Source organism: Euprymna scolopes, chromosome 42, assembly GCF_053919585.1.
Source record: "Euprymna scolopes isolate OS-2025 chromosome 42, ASM5391958v1, whole genome shotgun sequence".
Classification (NCBI taxonomy): Eukaryota; Metazoa; Mollusca; class Cephalopoda; order Sepiida; family Sepiolidae; genus Euprymna; species Euprymna scolopes.
The window spans coordinates 11,678,076-11,700,103 of record NC_136523.1 but is presented as its reverse complement, the minus strand read 5'-3'; positions in this window follow the sequence as shown (position 1 = coordinate 11,700,103).

Here is a 22,028-nt window from a genome sequence, read left to right as displayed (position 1 = left end):
TGTTCGAAGTGGTCTGTCTACATTGGGTATATAGTGTTTAAAACTTGATATTACACGTTATCTTATTTAATTATCGATTTAGCTAAAAGGCGATGGGTCACTTCACTTCTCCGTGTAAAGAGCAGTCGATTGATGCTTGAACTGTTGTCAGAGACCGTTCGTACACCGAGATACATCGTCTCAAAAGAAAGAAGAAAGAAGAAGAAAGAAGAAAGAAGAACAATTGGCCATTTTTGTACCCTTTTTGTTTGCTCTCTTTTGACATTTAAACCGACGTTCTGACACTCGCTGGATTCGTAAGACGCTTCTCTGTAAGAATATGTGCTTTTTGAAACTTATAAGTTGATTTTAGTTGAGATTTGGATAGTTTTGTTTTGTAGGCGTATATAGGCGTGTACGGGCCATCCCTATATGGAGAGCGCTACCGCCTCTCTGATATATTTTCATACCACATGTAAAACTTCAGCTCTTTAGTTTAATTAAGCATTTATGATTTATAATTAATAGTTTTTGTAATTTATTAGTTTGTACCTTTTTTAATCCTCATTTTTCTTAAACTTTAAACACTGCTACGAAGCTATGCCCAAAATATCTCGACTCCCCAACGTTTCTTACACATTATTTCACATTTCATTGTAAATTTTTCATCTTAGTATCAGATTCGTTGTTATTCCCGCTTATGTATTAAAGTGCTCAATAATCAATAGTCGTGCTTTACTAAAAAAATAGTTAACCCCAATTCTACTATCTATTGTGTGACGCACCGTTTCCTTTTGTTATTGTCTTGAATTCATAGTTGACGTTATCTTAAAACGTCTGTGCTTTGGAGTCTTTTATTTATTAATAATACTTTTATTTTATTTTCCATGTGTTTTTCTTCTAAAGCAAAAATAATTCGCTGTATGTATTTTTGCTGTTCATTTCACTGAGTTAAACAAACATAAAAATAAGTTATGGAACTAGAAAAGTTTCGTAGTGAATTATAAAACAACTCCAAAAAAATTACAATATATATTTTAAAAACCTTCTTCATAGATAATTTGTAAACATCTCTGTTATTACATACTATTATGAGAATCATAAAAATTGCTTTAAAGAATGACTAGCAGGGATACCTGGCGTTGCTAGAGACTGTATAAACAATGAGAAAATTTAAATTGATTTGGACCATATTTGTTATTCTTAGGAGAGAGAAATGTTTAATGACTATGTATCATTTGCTATTTCGAGCAAAAAATATTTTTCCTAGCAAGGACGGGCATTAGACATGCATGAAATAATTGTACCTTCCTTAGGATTTATTTATTTTATTACTAATTATTTATTTAGTTTGCTTGCTTCATATGCTCTAACTAATAATATCTTTTTTCTATAATATATTAATATTACCATCAGCTCAGACTAGCTTTGCTCAGGTCCTATGTGCTGTTTATAACTGTGTGTGCATATATATATATATATATATATATATATATTAAAAAAGTATGACTCATGTCCATGTAACATACATCTAAAATTTCAATCTAAAAGTAGCGGAGGAATTCGGTAGCGTCTGCAAAGTGAAGCTCTTTCAACTTTGACCTCTTCGCAGCCAAATTTATACCAATAAACTAATTAAAAATATTGCTGCATTTCTGAATAGCCATTATGTAAAATTCTAAATGTTTAGACCAAAAATTTGCTGAATAGTTTGCTAGAGGCCGCAAATTTTAATGTGTTTGTTAGGTACGGGCAAAATCAATGCCGATGCTCAAATTTATACAGATTTTGACCCCTCTTTTTTCTGAAAAAAATCACCAAAAATCAGGTAATTAACCAATTTAAATGAAATTGTCAGTATGTATCGAATAATGATCGTGAAATATAATGAACTAGTTATTTTTTATTTAAATCGTAGTGGTAAATAAAAAAATCAAGAATAAAGCATTGTAATTTGTAACAATAAAAAAATAATTACTGGAACATTACGAAAAAGCCTCTAAGGTCTGTATTAATGCATTCGATATAACTGGAAGAAAAATGAATTGTTCGAACTACCCATATTACCATTGAATTCAGCATTGTTTATTTAATATTCTAACAAAAACTTTTAATTGTAAAAAATATTTCTACTTTTCTTTTTAAATTACAGGTTTCTCATAATTTTTATACGCAAGATTTAAATAATTCCCTTGCTTGCGGTAATGTGAAACTTGCAGCGTAAAATATTTGTTATATAATATTGAACAATAATGAAAAAAATGATTTAAAAAACAGGAACATAGAAAACTAATCAAATTAAAAAATGGAAACATTTATACAAACGTTCAGAATAGGAATGCACGTATGCACGTATTGGGGAAAAAATATCACACCCCTTCCTCAATTTTAATTACACGCCGTCATTTGCTCACTCTTTCAACTGGCTGAAATTTTGGGACCCCGTATATTCCGTGCTTAGAGAAACTTTAGTTTGTTGCGTTTTGCGGACGGGAGAATCACTCGGTTTTGGGTAATTAATTTATGTTTTGTACAAACCAGCTGTTTTTTTTTTTATTTAATTCAATATCTTAGGATTTAATTTAATAATTATATTTTAAATAGACCCAGAAAACTAATACCTATCTTTTAAAGGATTTATTTAACTTCCAAATTTAGCTGAATTGGGTAACTCACCGAGAAAACATTTTCATAACTTTTTTTTTCACGTGTACAAATATTTCTCTTCCGTTTGGAAATTTGATTTAGTCCGCAATCTTTCTAAATACTATGAAAATGTAGTCGGAAACCTATAAAAAATTATGATAAATCGGCTTTCAAAAATAGATCACACCTATCATCCCCCCCCCGTTTTTGTCCATACCAAGTGTTTGTTCTTGGACCTCTTGGCATCCAAATTCTTGGCTTAACGTAATTAAAAAGTTTCCCTATGCCTAAATAAACTTTATGTATAATTTCAAATGTTTAGACCCAAAATTTGCTGAGTAGTTTGCTAGAGACCGTAAAGGTAAAATTGTTTCTTCTTTGACCCCTTGGCCGCCAAATTCTCGGCTAAAAACAAATGAAAAAGCTTCCCTAAGTCTTAATAAACTTTACGTAAAATTTTAAATGTTAAGACTAAAAATTTCACGGAGTAATTTAATAGAGAAAGCAGAGATAATTTTTTTTTAAAAGTTTGACCCCAGTATTGACCCCTTAACATTTATTGTTTTGTGCTCAAATAACAGTAAAAAGCTTGGGCCATCTCCAAGTAGCCTACATAAAAAATCAGGAATTTAGACCAACATCTGGCCGAGGGGGTTTGCCAGAGTTTTCAAAGGTCAAATCATTGAACTTTGACCCTTTAACAGCTAACTTTCTTGTTGAAATCCGATTACAAAAGATTCCCAAATCTCAATATCCCTTATGTCAAATCTCGAGTCTGTAAACTGAAAATTGACAGGGTAGTTTGGTAGGGAATCTACACACAGAGAATTTCACTTTTATAGATACATAAATTATAATAGATATCTCTGATTATATATTTTGCTTCCATTACATAGATTCTATGTATGCATCTTTTTCGTGCTATCCTATTATTTCTTTAATTCTTATTTTCGTTAACGTTATGATATTTCAGTTATTTAATTTTATATAAGATTAATCAACATTGCGATTAGTTTACTAAGACATATCTTTTTATATTTTTTGTATTATTGAATTTTCATATTAAATTTAAACCACCGTCTGGCACGTGCTGCTAGTTGCGTTCATGTTTGCGTCATTTTAGCCAGAGACATATTAAGTAATGGGAATACTCGAGAACGAGTTGTTCCCATCATGTATGTGTGTATACACCAGGTGGTGGCCTTTTTTTCTTTTACATCTGGCACACTTCCTAATTTGCATATGTGTTTTTTCGGCAAGCATTCTAGCTTAAAGCTCCTGCTGATGTTTTTTTCCACGCGCTCATACGCGTTGTCTTAGATAACGAAGTTACACGATTATTTTACTTTTTACGTTCAATCATGTTACGTTTTTTGAGGGGGGGGGGCTAGATCATGCACGTTTTTTCCTAACAGATAAAGTAAAACCAAACAAAAATTTCAATAAGCAACGTCTTTTTTCTTGAAGTACATCTAAGTAGTTACCAATATCGCAAGGGTCGCTTCCCAACTGACTCGTTTAAAAATGTACATAGGCTATTCTCAGATATTTTTACATAGCCGTTACTTATCAAGGCTCAGAGACAACTGAAGGATAAGGGTTGAGAAGGTACAGTAGACAATTGGACAATATAGTAATTATTAGTAATTGAAAATTCGGTAAAAATTGTTAACTTAAGTGGAACGGCGCATCAAGAAATTGTTTACGTTGGATTGAGAGACAATCAGATTATAGTCAGCCGGTTGGTTGGTTGGTTGTTTTTGTTTTACGGCATATCAACCCTTTTCGGGTTATTTAATGCCGAATCCAAAGATTTTGAAGAAAATATTTTTTTAATAGAATATATTTGTTGTTTTCAAGTCGGTTTCTATTCAACCCATAGTTGGGACCCTAACAGGTACTACCACTCCGGGTCAGAGTGGATCTGGGAACAATGGTAATTAAAGGGTGGCTCCACACTCCCCAAAGCCCACAAGCTGGGGCCTCACCACTGGATATAGTTTAAGGTCATATCCAGGACCCCCATTGAGGGACTTTTACCCTCTGCAGGGGGGGCAGTCGGCGTATTCTAATGCCCCACCGACAGGGCCTGTAGTCAGCTGGAAAGCAGGAAAACGGAAGACAGTTCCACAGGCATGCACTCCTGAGAAAGAAGCTTTGTTCATGGCAGCTTCGTTTAGGTTTTGGCAAAGATAAAGAGTGAGGGGATTATTGATAGTTTTTCAGCTAGACGGGTGTTATATATATAACTATGAGGAGTGTTATATGTTTTATAAATAATATAAATCCAACGCAGACAAAACACTCCTTTATTCTACAGTGTCTTTTGGGGTTTACGAAGAGGGGCACTTACTTGTAGCACAATGATCAAAGCCCTTTTAGGGAAGCCCCAGCTTCCAACATTTAAGCGGCGCTGTACCCAACCTTCGTTATCCATTTAAGAAGAGAAATACTAATAACAAGAAAACTTGTTAGAGAAAACATCTGCTTGAGAACGTGTTATCTATATATTAATAGGATAATGTGTGTGTTATTTTCTGTGCCGTGCTTATATCTGGGTTGATTAACTCTTACATATATATATATATATATATATATATATATATATATATATATATATATATATATACATGGTGGCTTCCTTCAGTCTTGACAGACTATGGATACCACTATAAGGGAGCTTGCGCGTGGAATTAATTTTGGTAGCAAGGGTTATGCAATCTCTAACCGCATCTCTCCTTATTCGACATTTAATATTGTTTTAGTTTTAAATATAATTATCCACTATTATATTAAAAATAACAATATATATAATATATATATATATATTTATATATATATATATATATATATATATATATAAATAAATATATCTTGTTAATGCTTGTTTGGGCAATAACGAGAGAAAAGGAAATTAACGCGCCGTACGAGGCGGGTCGGAAGAACTTGGTATTTCTTCTTTGTCGAGAATAGAATGCTAGTTCAGTTGTCGAGTTGAACAAAAATGCTCTTTCTTCAAACTGAAATAAATAACTCTATATTTTGTTTCAAGTATTTGTTATTCATTTAATTCAGTGTGTTCGAGCCAGTTTATTGAACCTGTCAAGAATGACACCCAATGACACCTAGAATCCAAGACCAGACCCGCCAAGCAAAAGTACCCGAGTACATTTTTAATTCTTCCTTCAAATTTAAGTTGACAATCGTTGTATTATTTATCAGTTCGTTCAGCTGGATACGCCCCAGGAAATAACAGCCGTGCTTAAACCGTTCCAAAGACACGGTCCTAGTAAACGAACTATTACATATTAGCATAAACCCGCAATCCAATTTATATTTCATTCTACTAAAATATCGATTTTTGCTTTCTGCGGTCAGCATTATTTATTCGAATTAAACGATCATAATTTAATTAGGGCTTTCTCAAATCAAGATTTCCGTATGAAAACCAAACGGCCACGAAGAGCAATTCGTTCGTCGCCTACCTCGTTTTCAGTTTCAATGTTTCTTTGAATGGTAATCTCACGAGAATAGCACGATCGCAAAACGAATCACCCCACCATCTTGACGCAGACGCTGAACGTGCTCTCTCGCTCCAACAACGATAACATCTCATTAGGCATGAGACTATTTTAGAAAGTAGAATTCAAACTTACGAATATAAACTAGATAGAATAAACCTTCACAGATGGATTGAGATTGTCGGACTGACTTCCTCATCTTTGTTGCAAGAGTCACAACGTTTCGGTCGTTTTGCCCTCCGGCCTTCATCAGGTGTTTTGTAACGAACTGGGGAACCGTTTGTTAGGAGTCTCGAACCCAACCCTTTATTATTATTATTACGGGGGTACCGTGTTCAGACTCCAGCAAGGCTCTGGGACATTGTTGCCGATTCTCTGTTTTGAATGTTACTTTTCACTGCCTTCGTTCAGGATTGAACTCAGCACCTTTGGGTAACTGTAAACTTTGATACAACTTCTAAGACCACTCGGCCATATGTCACTCAAAAATAAAGACAATTACTTCACAGATGGATTCACAATTTTAAAACACCAGAAGTTTTAGTCCATTTAAATCAGGCGAATGTTTTGGCACGTGCGTTTCATGCCACATGAATGATTAAAAGTTAAACATATTTACGTTTGTGTTCATATATTTGCATTATCTACTAATCTATATTAATTATTATTAATCATTAACGATTGGCTGAAACAATTAGTCCCAAGAATTTACGCTGAAAGAATACGCAAACTTTTAAACGGATGAGAAAAGTGTATGCGATTGCTGGAGGCTTACACTGAATAATAAAAAAAACATAAGCTTCAGTATGTATTAGAAGTCTTTATAACAAAAAAGTCATGTTAAATATTTAATGACCCTCGTTGTAGCAAGGGTATAAAATCAACAGCACTAGTTCGTCTCCTGCGATTTGGGTTTCCCATGAAACAATCATAAATTGATTGTTTTACTGGACCATGGACGCTTGTGCCTATATAAGCCGATGCACGCATGAGTCTCTCTCTTCTGATCCTGATCGACTGACTCCAATGTTTTACCTTCTACGAGCTTGCCTGTCTGTGCTAAATGTTGTCAGATCCTGTCCCCTTAATAAAGCAGTTAGCAATGCTTCTCCATTTAGATAACATTGTTGCGAAAACTTCCAGTGTTATTGTTAATGTTTACTGGAATGATTTTTGATGGTTGGCTCTTTTTGTTTTACGGCATATCAACCCTTTTCAGGTTATTTAATGCCGAAGTCAGTGATTTTTGAAGAAAAGTTTTTTGATAGAATATATTTTTGTTTTTTCCAAGTCAGTTTCTATTTAACCCATAGTTAGGACCCTAACAGGTACTACCACTCCGGGTCAGAGTGGACCTGGGAGCAATGGCAATTAAAGGGTGGCTCCAGACTCCCCCAAACCCGTAAGCTGGGGCCTCACCATCGAATATAGTTTAAGGTCATATCCAGGACCATTACTGGAATGAAGAGTGACTCATAATTAGATATGTGACGATTTTTACCCATAGAATTTGATATAATATAAAACAGTCAGATCAATAACATCCCGGAACGTCTCTGCTACTAGCACCGATGGTTCAGGTGTGTATACTATTTAAAAAAAAAGAGACTGCGCATGTCTTTTTATTAGGTTAGTGCCAAAATAATGTCGTTTTTTTACATGAAGCTTAACGTCGAAAACGACATTATTTTTGCACCGATCTAATAGTTCCTCCTGCTCATTAGCGACAATTAATGGGTGTATGCTGTTTAAGAAGCCAACCTCACCTCGATACGTATTGATACAGTATTTGCGCAAATCGATTTCCTAACTTTGTATGCATTGCCCTATTTTCTTTACTGAAACCACTTTTCCACAGAATAGGCGTTGCGATCTTGTGCCTGTTTTATCGTTATGTTAGTAGCGAATGCTCATCTGTGCACCAAGCTATGCCCCCCTTTCTCGAACTACACTCGCCTTTCCCAACAACCATCAATATTTTCCCCACTCTATTATTAATGAAATCTAAATCTAAACGTGGATATCATGAACAGAGTTCATTTTCCAGAATTGGCCGCCAGTTTGAATCGTCTGCTTTTCAGCTGAGTCAAGTCCAACGTAAAGAAGTTGTTGTTCAACCGTCCTCTTAAATACTATAATTCACTAAATATTCACTTCTACCAATTAATACGCTATTTTTGCAATGACTATAGTGCACATATTAGCACTTAGTATCGAATGACATTCGGGCCTTTATAAGGGCGACCATTTGTATAAAAGTGAGACAAAACTACTGGCAACGAGAACTCACCTCGATTAATGCATTTTGCTGAATTTTATTGTTATGTTTGACGTTCATCTTCGTCGCCAACTGTTATGTTTGCAGGTTGAACCAAATAACATATAAGGCAATACAAATGAAGACTCAACAAAACAAAGGTAGATCAATAAGTAGTGTATTAGGAAAAGTATATTTACAGTATATTTACACAATGGTTGTCAAGTAAGAGAGTCTTGGCTGGAGAATATATCTGCTCTCGGCTCGGCCTTTGGTGGCTTCTCGTTAACACACACACAGACTAACCGAGTCTTGCTATTTATGTGAAATATTATCCACATATGTAAATCAGTGGGTGCAACCACAACAATTATTTATTTACATCAACCATGTTGTAGAGTCTGCGTTCACCGCAAACATTTTTAAAAAGGAAATACGTTTCACTTTTCTCTGGGTTCGTCTCTGTGTGATTAATTGCGTTAGCCTTTACTTTGTTTGATCGTTAGAACCTTGCAAAGTTACAGGTTGATGATCACGGGTTATATTCTGCAATTTACGAGATACCGCAAACAGTAACCTCCCGGTGGATTACTCTCCAGATGGGAGCTCTTCACACAAGACATCGTTTAGGGTGTAGGCATAGTACATACAGTGAAGTCTATAGTATCTGGGTAGTTTTACAATTCTGAGCTAACCTACTCAAATATCTTAGTGTTCGAAGCATTGTCTACTTGTTAGTTCTAGAGAATGCGGTGAATGCGTTTTAAGTGGAAGGAATTCGAGCAAGTTTGTTTTCTGGCATGCTTAGATCAAGTCTCACCATATAGCAAAAACAACAAGCAAAACAGTAATGCCAACTCATAACAAAGAGGAGCAAAAACAGCTAGTTCACAAAAAGAGGCATGTTGTATACCTAAGCGTGTAATATACTTTTTTTACATTGTCGTAAAACGTGAATTCTAGGGACCCACGCGTTTTCAGAAGAGAGTTGCAAAGAAATAAAGAAAACGAAAGAAGTCGAGATACTATTTTTTTTATTAAAACACGCCTGAGTGTCCGACGTTGCCCGGGTGTTTGGAAGTATGTGTTGATCAAAAACAATGTGGTAGTAGGCAGGCAATCTCAAACCCGCACCACGAAGGAGGAAATGAAAGTGAAAAAAAAAGAATGCCTTTGCTGTTGCACCAATTGCCAAATCGGAAGGGACGAAAGTTTAGATTAAGCCTAGTCAATCTTCGAAAATATCGGCGAACAAAGCGACCCCTCCATGTAGAGAAGTGCTAAGTTGAGGGTGAAGGAATTAATGTTGTTAGCCAATTTGCCGATCTCTGTCGAGTGAAGGATACCACTTCAAACCGATATCAATTTCGTGAAAATCCGTTGCTTCTGTCAAAAGTTGTAGTCAGACATACATACATACATACATACATTTAAACTAATAGATAAGGTATATATTATAGACAAGCGGGGGTACGCGGCGTTACCCATGTGTTTGTAGGTGTGTGTTAGGGGGAGGTTAACAACAACAACAACAACAAATCTGTGTAAGTGGTAGGATCGAACCAGGAGCATTCAGGCGAAGATGGAAAATAAAGTGTGAAATAAAAACTGACATGCTTACCAGCTCGGCCAGTAAGGAAGAGTAACAGAAAAAAACGTTTACATTTATTTAATATTTAACAAATTAGGTCAAATATCACATCATAGAAATCGGGCAGTTAACACTTACTGCGAGGCAGTTTTTTTGGGGGGATGGGGTGTTTACACAAATTGATAGGTGCGTGATTTTGAATTTCATTGAGGTCAAATAGAAATACCGCAGTAAAATTTCACTGCGGGGAAGATTTTTATTTTGTTTCTCAAATATGTTTTTTTCGAGCAAAATTAACGAAGCCGTAAACGCTGCTCTTATTTTTATAAGTATTTTTTTTATTTAAAACTAGTATTTTGCATTAGTATTTTGTATTTAAAACTAGTATTTTGAATTAGTATTTTAAATTAGTATTTTTCATAAGTATTTTTCATAAGTATTTTTTATTTCAAACTAATATTTTTCATTAGTATTTTGTATTAGTATTTTTTATTTAAAACGTGTATTTTTCATTAGTATTTAGCATAAGTATTTTTCATTAGTATTTTTTATTTAAAACTAATATTTTTCATTAGTATTTTGTATTAGTATTTTTTATTTAAAACGTGTATTTTTCATTAGTATTTTGCATAAGTATTTTTCATTAGTATTTTTTATTTAAAACTAATATTTTTCATTAGTATTTTTCATTAGTATTTTGCATTAGTATTTTTTTATTTAAAACTAATATTTTTCATTAGCATTTTTTTTTAAAACTAATATTTTTCATTAGCATTTTTTTTTTAAACTAATATTTTACATTAGTATTTTTCATTAGTATTTTGCATTAGTATTTTTTATTTAAAACTAAAATTTTTCATTAATATTTTTATTTAAAACTAATATTTTTCATTAGTATTTTTATTTAAAACTAGTATTTTGCATTAGTATTTATTTAAAAAATTTTTACATTAGAATTTTTCATTAGTATTGTTCATTAGTATTTTTATTTAAAACTAGTATTTTTCATTAGTATTTTGCATTAGTATTTTTATTTAAACCATATCTTTTACATAAGTATATTCCCTTAGTATTTTTATTTATTATTCCTAAGTATTTTTCAATTAGTATTTTGCATAATTAATTTTTTTAAACTAGTATTTTTCATTAGTATTTTGCATTAGTATTTTTATTTAAAATTAATATTTTTAATTAGAATTTTGCATTAGTATTTTTCATTAGTATTTTCATTAGTATTTTGCATTAGTATTTTTATTTAAAACTAATATTTTTCAATGGTATTTTTCATTAGAATTTTGCATTAGTATTTTTCATTAGTATTTTGCATTAGTATTTTTATTTAAAACTAATATTTTTCATTAGTATTTTTCATTAGTATTTTTATTTAAAACTAATATTTTTCATTAGAATTTTTCATTAGTATTTTTCATTAGTATTTTTATTTAAAACTAATATTTTTCATTTGTATTTTTCATTAGAATTTTTATTTAAAACTAATATTTTTCATTAGAATTTTTCATTAGTATTTTTCATTAGTATTTTTATTTAAAACTAATATTTTTCATTAGTATTTTTCATGAGTATTTTTATTTAAAACTAATATTTTTCATTAGAATTTTTCATTAGTATTTTTATTTAAAACTAATATTTTTCATTTGTATTTTTCATTAGAATTTTGCATTAGTATTTTTCATTAGTATTTTGCATTAGTATTTTTATTTAAAACTAATATTTTTCATTAGAATTTTTCATTAGTATTTTTCATTAGTATTTTCATTAGTATTTTGCATTAGTATTTTTATTTAAAACTAATATTTTTCATTAGAATTTTTCATTAGTATTTTTCATTAGTATTTTTATTTAAACCTTATATTTTTCATTTGTATTTTTCATTAGAATTTTGCATTAGTATTTTTCATTAGTATTTTGCATTAGTATTTTTATTTAAAACTAATATTTTTCATTAGAATTTTTCATTAGTATTTTTCATTAGTATTTTCATTAGTATTTTGCATTAGTATTTTTATTTAAAACTAAATTTTTCATTAGAATTTTTCATTAGTATTTTTCATTAGTATTTTTATTTAAAACTAATATTTTTCATTTGTATTTTTCATTAGAATTTTTATTTAAAACTAATATTTTTCATTAGAATTTTTCATTAGTATTTTTCATTAGTATTTTTATTTAAAACTAATATTTTTCATTAGTATTTTTCATGAGTATTTTTATTTAAAACTAATATTTTTCATTAGAATTTTTCATTAGTATTTTTATTTAAAACTAATATTTTTCATTTGTATTTTTCATTAGAATTTTGCATTAGTATTTTTCATTAGAATTTTGCATTAGTATTTTTCATTAGTATTTTGCATTAGTATTTTTATTTAAAACTAATATTTTTCATTAGAATTTTTCATTAGTATTTTTCATTAGTATTTTCATTAGTATTTTGCATTAGTATTTTTATTTAAAACTAATATTTTTCATTAGAATTTTTCATTAGTATTTTTCATTAGTATTTTTATTTAAACCTTATATTTTTCATTTGTATTTTTCATTAGAATTTTGCATTAGTATTTTTCATTAGTATTTTGCATTAGTATTTTTATTTAAAACTAATATTTTTCATTAGAATTTTTCATTAGTATTTTTCATTAGTATTTTCATTAGTATTTTGCATTAGTATTTTTATTTAAAACTAAATTTTTCATTAGAATTTTTCATTAGTATTTTTCATTAGTATTTTTATTTAAAACTAATATTTTTCATTTGTATTTTTCATTAGAATTTTGCATTAGTATTTTTATTTAAAACTAATATTTTTCATTTGTATTTTTCATTAGTATTTTGCATTAGTATTTTTATTTAAAACTAATATTTTTCATTAGAATTTTTCATTAGTATTTTTCATTAGTATTTTGCATTAGTATTTTTCATTAGTATTTTTATTTAAAACTAATATTTTTCATTAGAATTTTTCATTAGTATTTTTCATTAGTATTTTTATTTAAAACTAATATTTTTCATTTGTATTTTTCATTAGAATTTTGCATTAGTATTTTTCATTAGTATTTTGCATTAGTATTTTTATTTAAAACTAATATTTTTCATTAGAATTTTTCATTAGTATTTTTCATTAGTATTTTGAAATAATATTTTTCATTAGTATTTCGCATTAGTATTTTTATTTAAAACTAATATTTTTCATTAGAATTTTTCATTAGTATTTTTCATTAGTATTTTCATTAGTATTTTGCATTAGTATTTTTATTTAAAACTAATATTTTTCATTTGTATTTTTCATTAGTATTTTGCATTAGTATTTTTATTTAAAACTAATATTTTTCATTTGTATTTTTCATTAGTATTTTGCATTAGTATTTTTATTTAAAACTAATATTTTTCATTAGAATTTTTCATTAGTATTTTTCATTAGTATTTTGCATTAGTATTTTTATTTAAAACTAATATTTTTCATTTGTATTTTTATTTAAACCTTATATTTTTCATTTGTGTTTTTCATTAGAATTTTGCATTAGTATTTTTCATTAGTATTTTGCATTAGTATTTTTATTCAAAACTAATATTTTTCATTAGTATTTTTATTTAAACCTTATATTTTTCATTTGTATTTTTCATTAGAATTTTGCATTAGTATTTTTCATTAGTATTTTGCATTAATATTTTTCATTAGTATTTTACATTAGTATTTTTATTTAAAACTAATATTTTTCATTAGAATTTTTCATTAGTATTTTTCATTAGTATTTTCATTAGTATTTTGCATTAGTATTTTTATTTAAAACTAAATTTTTCATTAGAATTTTTCATTAGTATTTTTCATTAGTATTTTTATTTAAAACTAATATTTTTCATTTGTATTTTTCATTAGAATTTTGCATTAGTATTTTTATTTAAAACTAATATTTTTCATTTGTATTTTTCATTAGTATTTTGCATTAGTATTTTTATTTAAAACTAATATTTTTCATTAGAATTTTTCATTAGTATTTTTCATTAGTATTTTGCATTAGTATTTTTCATTAGTATTTTTATTTAAAACTAATATTTTTCATTAGAATTTTTCATTAGTATTTTTCATTAGTATTTTTATTTAAAACTAATATTTTTTATTTGTATTTTTCATTAGCATTTTGCATTAGTATTTTTCATTAGTATTTTGCATTAGTATTTTTATTTAAAACTAATATTTTTCATTAGAATTTTTCATTAGTATTTTTCATTAGTATTTTCATTAGTATTTTGCATTAGTATTTTTATTTAAAACTAATATTTTTCATTAGTGTTTTTCATTAGAATTTTGCATTAGTATTTTCATTAGTATTTTGCATTAGTATTTTTATTTAAAACTAATATTTTTCATTAGTATTTTTCATTAGAATTTTTTATTTAAAACTAATATTTTGCATTAGTATGTTTATTAGTATTTTTTATTTAAAACTAATATTTTACATTAATATTTTTTATTTAAAACTAATATTTTTCCTTAGTATTTTTATTTAAAACTAGTATTTTGCATTAGTATTTTTTATTTAAAACTAATATTTTACATTAATATTTTTTATTAAAAACTAATATTTTACATTAGTATTTTTTATTTAAAACTAATATTTTACATTAGTATTTTTTATTTAAAACTAATATTTTACATTAGTATTTTTTATTTAAAACTAATATTTTACATTAGTATTTTTCATTAGTATTTTTTATTTAAAACTAACATTTTGCATTAGTATTTTATTTTTAAAACTAACATTTTGCATTAGTATTTTTTATTTAAAACTAACATTTTGCATTAGTATTTTTTATGTAAAACTAACATTTTGCATTAGTATTTTTTATTTAAAACTAACATTTTGCATAAGTATTTTTTATTTAAAACTAATATTTTACATTAGTATTTTTTATTTAAAACTAATATTTTACATTAGTATTTTTCATTAGTATTTTTTATTTAAAACTAATATTTTTCATTAGTATTTTTTATTTAAAACTAATATTTTACATTAGTATTTTTTATTAGTATTTTTTATTTTAAACTAACATTTTGCATTAGTATTTTTTATTTAAAACTAACATTTTGCATTAGTATTTTTTATTTAAAACTAATATTTTACATTAGTATTTTTGATTTAAAACTAATATTTTTCATTAGTATTTTTTATTTAAAACTAATATTTTACATTAGTATTTTTCATTAGTATTTTTCATTAGTATTTTTTATTTAAAACTAATATTTTACATTAGTATTTTTCATTAGTATTTTTTATTTAAAACTAACATTTTGCATTAGTATTTTTTATTTAAAACTAATATTTTACATTAGTATTTTTTATTTAAAACTAATATTTTACATTAGTATTTTTTATTTAAAACTTATATTTTACATTAGTATTTTTAATTAGATTTTTTATTTAACACTAATATTTGGCATTAGTATGTTTATTAGTATTTTTTATTTCAAACTAATATTTTACATTAGTATTTTTTATTTAAAACTAATATTTTTCATATTTATTTGTCATTAGTATTTTTTATATAAAAATAAATTTTACATTAGTATTTTTCATTAGAATCTTTTATTCAAAACTAATATTTTACATACTATTTTTCATTAGTATTTTTTATTAGTATTTTTTATTTAATACTAACATTTTGCATTAGTATTTTTTAATTAAAACAAATATTTTACATTACTATTTTTTATTTAACACTAATATTTTACATTAGTATTTTTTATTTAAAACTAATATTTTACATTACTATTTTTGTATTTAACACTAATATTTTACATTAGTATTTTTTATTTAAAACTAATATTTTACATTAGTATTTTTTATTTAAAACTAATATTTTTCATTTGTATTTTTCATTAGAATTTTGCATTAGTATTTTCATTAGTATTTTGCATTAGTATTTTTATTTAAAACTAATATTTTTCATTAGTATTTTTCATTAGAATTTTTTATTTAAAACTAATATTTTGCATTAGTATGTTTATTAGTATTTTTTATTTAAAACTATTATTTTACATTAATATTTTTTATTTAAAACTAATATTTTTCATTAGTAGTTTTATTTAAAACTAGTATTTTACATTAATATTTTTTATTTAAAACTAATATTTTTCATTAGTATTTTTCATTAGAATTTTTTATTTAAAACTAATATTTTACATTACTATTTCTCATTAGTATTTTTTATTTAAAACTAATATTTTACATTACTATTTCTCATTAGTATTTTTTATTTAAAACTAATATTTTACATTACTATTTCTCATTAGTATTTTTTATTTAAAACTAATATTTTACATTACTATTTCTCATTAGTATTTTTTATTTAAAACTAATATTTTACATTTGTATTTTTTGTTAGTATTTTTTATTTAAAACTAATATTTTACATTAGTATTTTTTGTTAGTATTTTTTATTTAAAACTAATATTTTACATTAGTATTTTTTGTTAGTATTTTTTATTTAAAACTAATATTTTACATTAGTATTTTTTATTTAAAACTAATATTTTTCATTAGTATTTTTATTTAAAACTAGTATTTTAATTAGTATTTTTTATTTAAAACTCATATTTTACATTAGTATTTTTTATTTAAAACTAATATTTTTCATTAGTATTGTTTATTTTAAACTAATATTTTTCATTAGTATTTTTCACAAGTATTTTTTATTTAAAACTAATATTTTACATTACTATTTCTCATTAGTATTTTTTATTTAAAACTAATATTTTACATTACTATTTCTCATTAGTATTTTTTATTTAAAACTAATATTTTACATTACTATTTCTCATTAGTATTTTTTATTTAAAACTAATATTTTACATTTGTATTTTTTGTTAGTATTTTTTATTTAAAACTAATATTTTACATTAGTATTTTTTGTTAGTATTTTTTATTTAAAACTAATATTTTACATTACTATTTTTCATTAGTATTTTTTATTTAAAACTAATATTTTACATTACTATTTCTCATTAGTATTTTTTATTTAAAACTAATATTTTACATTACTATTTCTCATTAGTATTTTTTATTTAAAACTAATATTTTACATTAGTATTTTTTGTTAGTATTTTTTATTTAAAACTAATATTTTACATTACTATTTCTCATTAGAATTTTTTATTTAAAACTAATATTTTACATTAGTATTTTTTGTTAGTATTTTTTATTTAAAACTAATATTTTACATTACTATTTCTCATTAGAATTTTTTATTTAAAACTAATATTTTACATTAGTATTTTTTGTTAGTATTTTTTATTTAAAACTAATATTTTACATTACTATTTCTCATTAGTATTTTTTATTTAAAACTAATATTTTACATTAGTATTTTTTGTTAGTATTTTTTATTTAAAACTAATATTTTACATTAGTATTTTTCATTAGTATTTTTTATTTAAAACTAATATTTTACATTACTATTTCTCATTAGAATTTTTTTTTAAAACTAATATTTTACATTACTATTTCTCATTAGTATTTTTTATTTAAAACTAATATTTTACATTACTATTTCTCATTAGTATTTTTTATTTAAAACTAATATTTTACATTAGTATTTTTTGTTAGTATTTTTTATTTAAAACTAATATTTTACATTAGTATTTTTTGTTAGTATTTTTTATTTAAAACTCATATTTTACATTAGTATTTTTTATTTAAAACTAATATTTTTCATTAGTATTGTTTATTTTAAACTAATATTTTTCATTAGTATTTTTCATAAGTATTTTTTATTTAAAACTAATATTTTACATTACTATTTCTCATTAGTATTTTTTATTTAAAACTAATATTTTACATTACTATTTCTCATTAGTATTTTTTATTTACAACTAATATTTTACATTACTATTTCTCATTAGTATTTTTTATTTAAAACTAATATTTTACATTAGTATTTTTTGTTAGTATTTTTTATTTAAATCTAATATTTTACATTAGTATTTTTTATTTAAAACTAATATTTTTCATTAGTATTTTTATTTAAAACTAGTATTTTAATTAGTATTTTTTATTTATAACTAATATTTTACATTTATATTTCTCATTAGTATTTTTTATTTCAAACTAATATTTTACATTAGTATTTTTTGTTAGTATTTTTTATTTAAAACTAATATTTTACATTAGTATTTTTTGTTAGTATTTTTTATTTAAAACTAATATTTTACATTACTATTTTTCATTAGTATTTTTTATTTAAAACTAATATTTTACATTACTATTTCTCATTAGTATTTTTTATTTAAAACTAATATTTTACATTACTATTTCTCATTAGTATTTTTTATTTAAAACTAATATTTTACATTAGTATTTTTTGTTAGTATTTTTTATTTTAATCTAATATTTTACATTATTATTTTTTATTTAAAACTAATATTTTTCATTAGTATTTTTATTTAAAACTAGTATTTTAATTAGTATTTTTTATTTAAAACTAATATTTTACATTTATATTTCTCATTACTATTTTTTATTTCAAACTAATATTTTACATTAGTATTTTTTGTTAGTATTTTTTATTTAAAACTAATATTTTACATTAGTATTTTTTATTGAAAACTAATATTTTTCATTAGTATTTTTTATTTAAAACTAATATTTTTCATTAGTATTTTTTGTTAGTATTTTTTATTTAAAACTAATATTTTACATTAGTATTTTTTATTTAAAACTAATATTTTTCATTAGTATTTTTTATTTAAAACTTATATTTTGCATTAGTATGTTTATTAGTATTTTTTATTAAATACTAACATTTTGCATTAGTATTTTTTATTTAAAACTAATATTTTACATTAATATTTTTTATTTAAAACTAATATTTTACATTAGTATTTTTTATTTAAAACAAATATTTTACATTAGTATTTTTTATTTAAAACTAATATTTTTCATTAGTATTTTTTATTTAAAACTAATATTTTACATTACTATTTTTTATTTAACACTAATATTTTACATTAGTATTTTTTATTTAAAACAAATATTTTACATTAGTATTTTTTATTTAAAACTAATATTATACATTAGTATTTTTTGTTAGTATTTTTTAGTTAAAACTAATATTTTACATTAGTATTTTTTATTTAAAACAAATATTTTACATTAGTATTTTTTATTTAAAACTAATATTTTTCATTAGTATTTTTTATTTAAAACTAATATTTTACATTACTATTTTTTATTTAACACTAATATTTTACATTAGTATTTTTTATTTAAAACAAATATTTTACATTAGTATTTTTTATTTAAAACTAATATTTTTCATTGGTATTTTTTATTTAAAACTAATATTTTACCTTAGTATTTTTCATTAGTATTTTTTATTTAAAACTAACATTTTGCATTAGTATTTTTTATTTAAAACTAATATTTTACAATAGTATTTTTTATTTAAAACTAATATTTTTCATTAGTATTTTTCATTAGTATTTTTTATTTAAAACTAACATTTTGCATTAGTATTTTTTATTTAAAACTAACATTTTACATTAGTATTTTTTATTTAAAACTAATATTTTACATTAGTATTTTTTATTTAAAACTAATGTTTTACATTAGTATTTTTTCATTAGTATTTTTTATTTAAACCTAATATTTTTCATTAGTATTTTTTATTAGTATTTTTTATTTAAAACTAAAATTTTACATTAGCATTTTTTATTAGTATTGTTTATTTAAAACTAATATTTTACATTAGTATTTTTTATTAGTATTTTTTATTTAAAACTAATATTTTACATTAGTATTTTTTATTAGTATTTTTTATTTAAAACTAATATTTTACATTAGTATTTTTTATTTAAAACTAATGTTTTACATTAGTATTTTTTCATTAGTATTTTTTATTTAAACCTAATATTTTTCATTAGTATTTTTTATTAGTATTTTTTATTTAAAACTAAAATTTTACATTAGCATTTTTCATTAGTATTTTTTATTTCAAACTAATATTTTACATTAGTATTTTTTATTAGTATTTTTTATTTAAAACTAATATTTTACATTAGTATTTTTTATTTAAAACTAGTGTTTTACATTAGTATTTTTTATTAGTATTTTTTATTTAAACCTAATATTTTACATTAGTATTTTATATTAGTATTTTTTATTTAAAACTAAAATTTTACATTAGCATTTTTCATTAGTATTTTTTATTTAAAACTAATATTTTACATTAGTATTTTTTATTAGTATTTTTTATTTAAAACTAATATTTTACATTAATATGTTTTATTTAAAACTAATATTTAACATTAGTATTTTTTATTTAAAACTAATGTTTTACATTATTATTTTTTCATTAGTATTTTTTATTTAAACCGAATATTTTACCATAGAATTCTGCATTAGTATTTGTTATTTAAAACTAATATTTTACATTAGAATTTTTCATTAGTATTTTTTTTTAAACTAATGTTTTACATTAGTATGTTTCATTAGTATTTTTTATTTAAAACTAATATTTTACATTAGAATTTTTCATTAGTATTGTTCATTAGTATTTTAATTTAACACTAGTATTTTTCATTAGTATTTTTATGATTGTTTTTTATTTAAAACTACTGTTTTACAGAAGTATTTTTCATTAGTATTTTTATTTAAAAGTAGTATTTTACATTAGTAATTTGCATTAGTATGTTTTATTTAAACCTAAATTTTTCATAATAATTTTTTATATAAAACTAATATTTTCTATTAGTATTTTCTATTTAAAACTAATTTTTTTCATTAGTATTTCTTTTTTTAACTAATATTTTACATTAGTATTTTTCATTAGTATTTTTCATTAGCATTTTTTATTTAAAACTAACATTTTACATTAGTATTTTTCATTAGTATTTTTTATTTAAAACTAATATTTTACATTAGTATTTTTCATTAGCATTTTTTATTTAAAACTAATATTTTACATAAGTATTTTTCATTAGTATTTTTTATTTAAAACTAATATTTTACATTAGTATTTTTTATTAGTATTTTTTATTTAAATCTAATATTTTACATTAGTATTTTTCATTAGTATTTTGTATTTAAAACTAAAATTTTACATTAGTATTTTTCATTAGAATTTTTTATTTAAAACTAATATTTTACATTAGTATTGTTCATTAGTATTTTTAGTTAAAACTAATATTTTACATTAGTATTTTTCATTAGTATTTTTTATTTAAAACTAATATTTTACAATAGTATTTTTCATTAGTATTTTTTATTTAAAACTAATATTTTACATTAGTATTTTTTATTAGTATTTTTTATTTAAAACTAAGATTTTACAATAGTATTTTTCATAAGTAGTTTTTATTTAACACAAATATTTTACATTAGTATTTTTCATTAGCATTTTTTATTTAACACAAATATTTTACATTAGTATTTTTCATTAGCATTTTATATTTAAAACTAATATTTTACAATAGTATTTTTTATTAGTATTTTTATTTAAAACTAATATTTTACATTAGTATTTTTCATAAGTATTTTTTATTTAACACAAATATTTTACATTAGTATTGTTCATTAGTATTTTTATTTAAAACTAATATTTTACAATAGTATTTTTATTAGTATTTTTTAGTTAAAACTAATATTTTACATTAGTATTTTTCATTAGTATTTTTTATTTTAAACTAATATTTTACAATAGTATTTTTTATTAGTATTTTTTATTTAAAACTAATATTTTACATTAGTATTTTTCATTAGCATTTTTTATTTAACACAAATATTTTACATTAGTATTTTTCATTAGTATTTTTTATTTAAAACTAATATTTTACATTAATATTTTTTATTAGTATTTTTATTTAACACAAATATTTTACATTAGTATTTTTTATTAGTATTTTTTATTTAAAACTAATATTTTACATTAGTATTTTCCATTAGAATTTTTTATTTAAAACTAATATTTTACATTAGTATTTTTCATTAGTATTTTTTATTTAAAACTAAGATTTTTCATT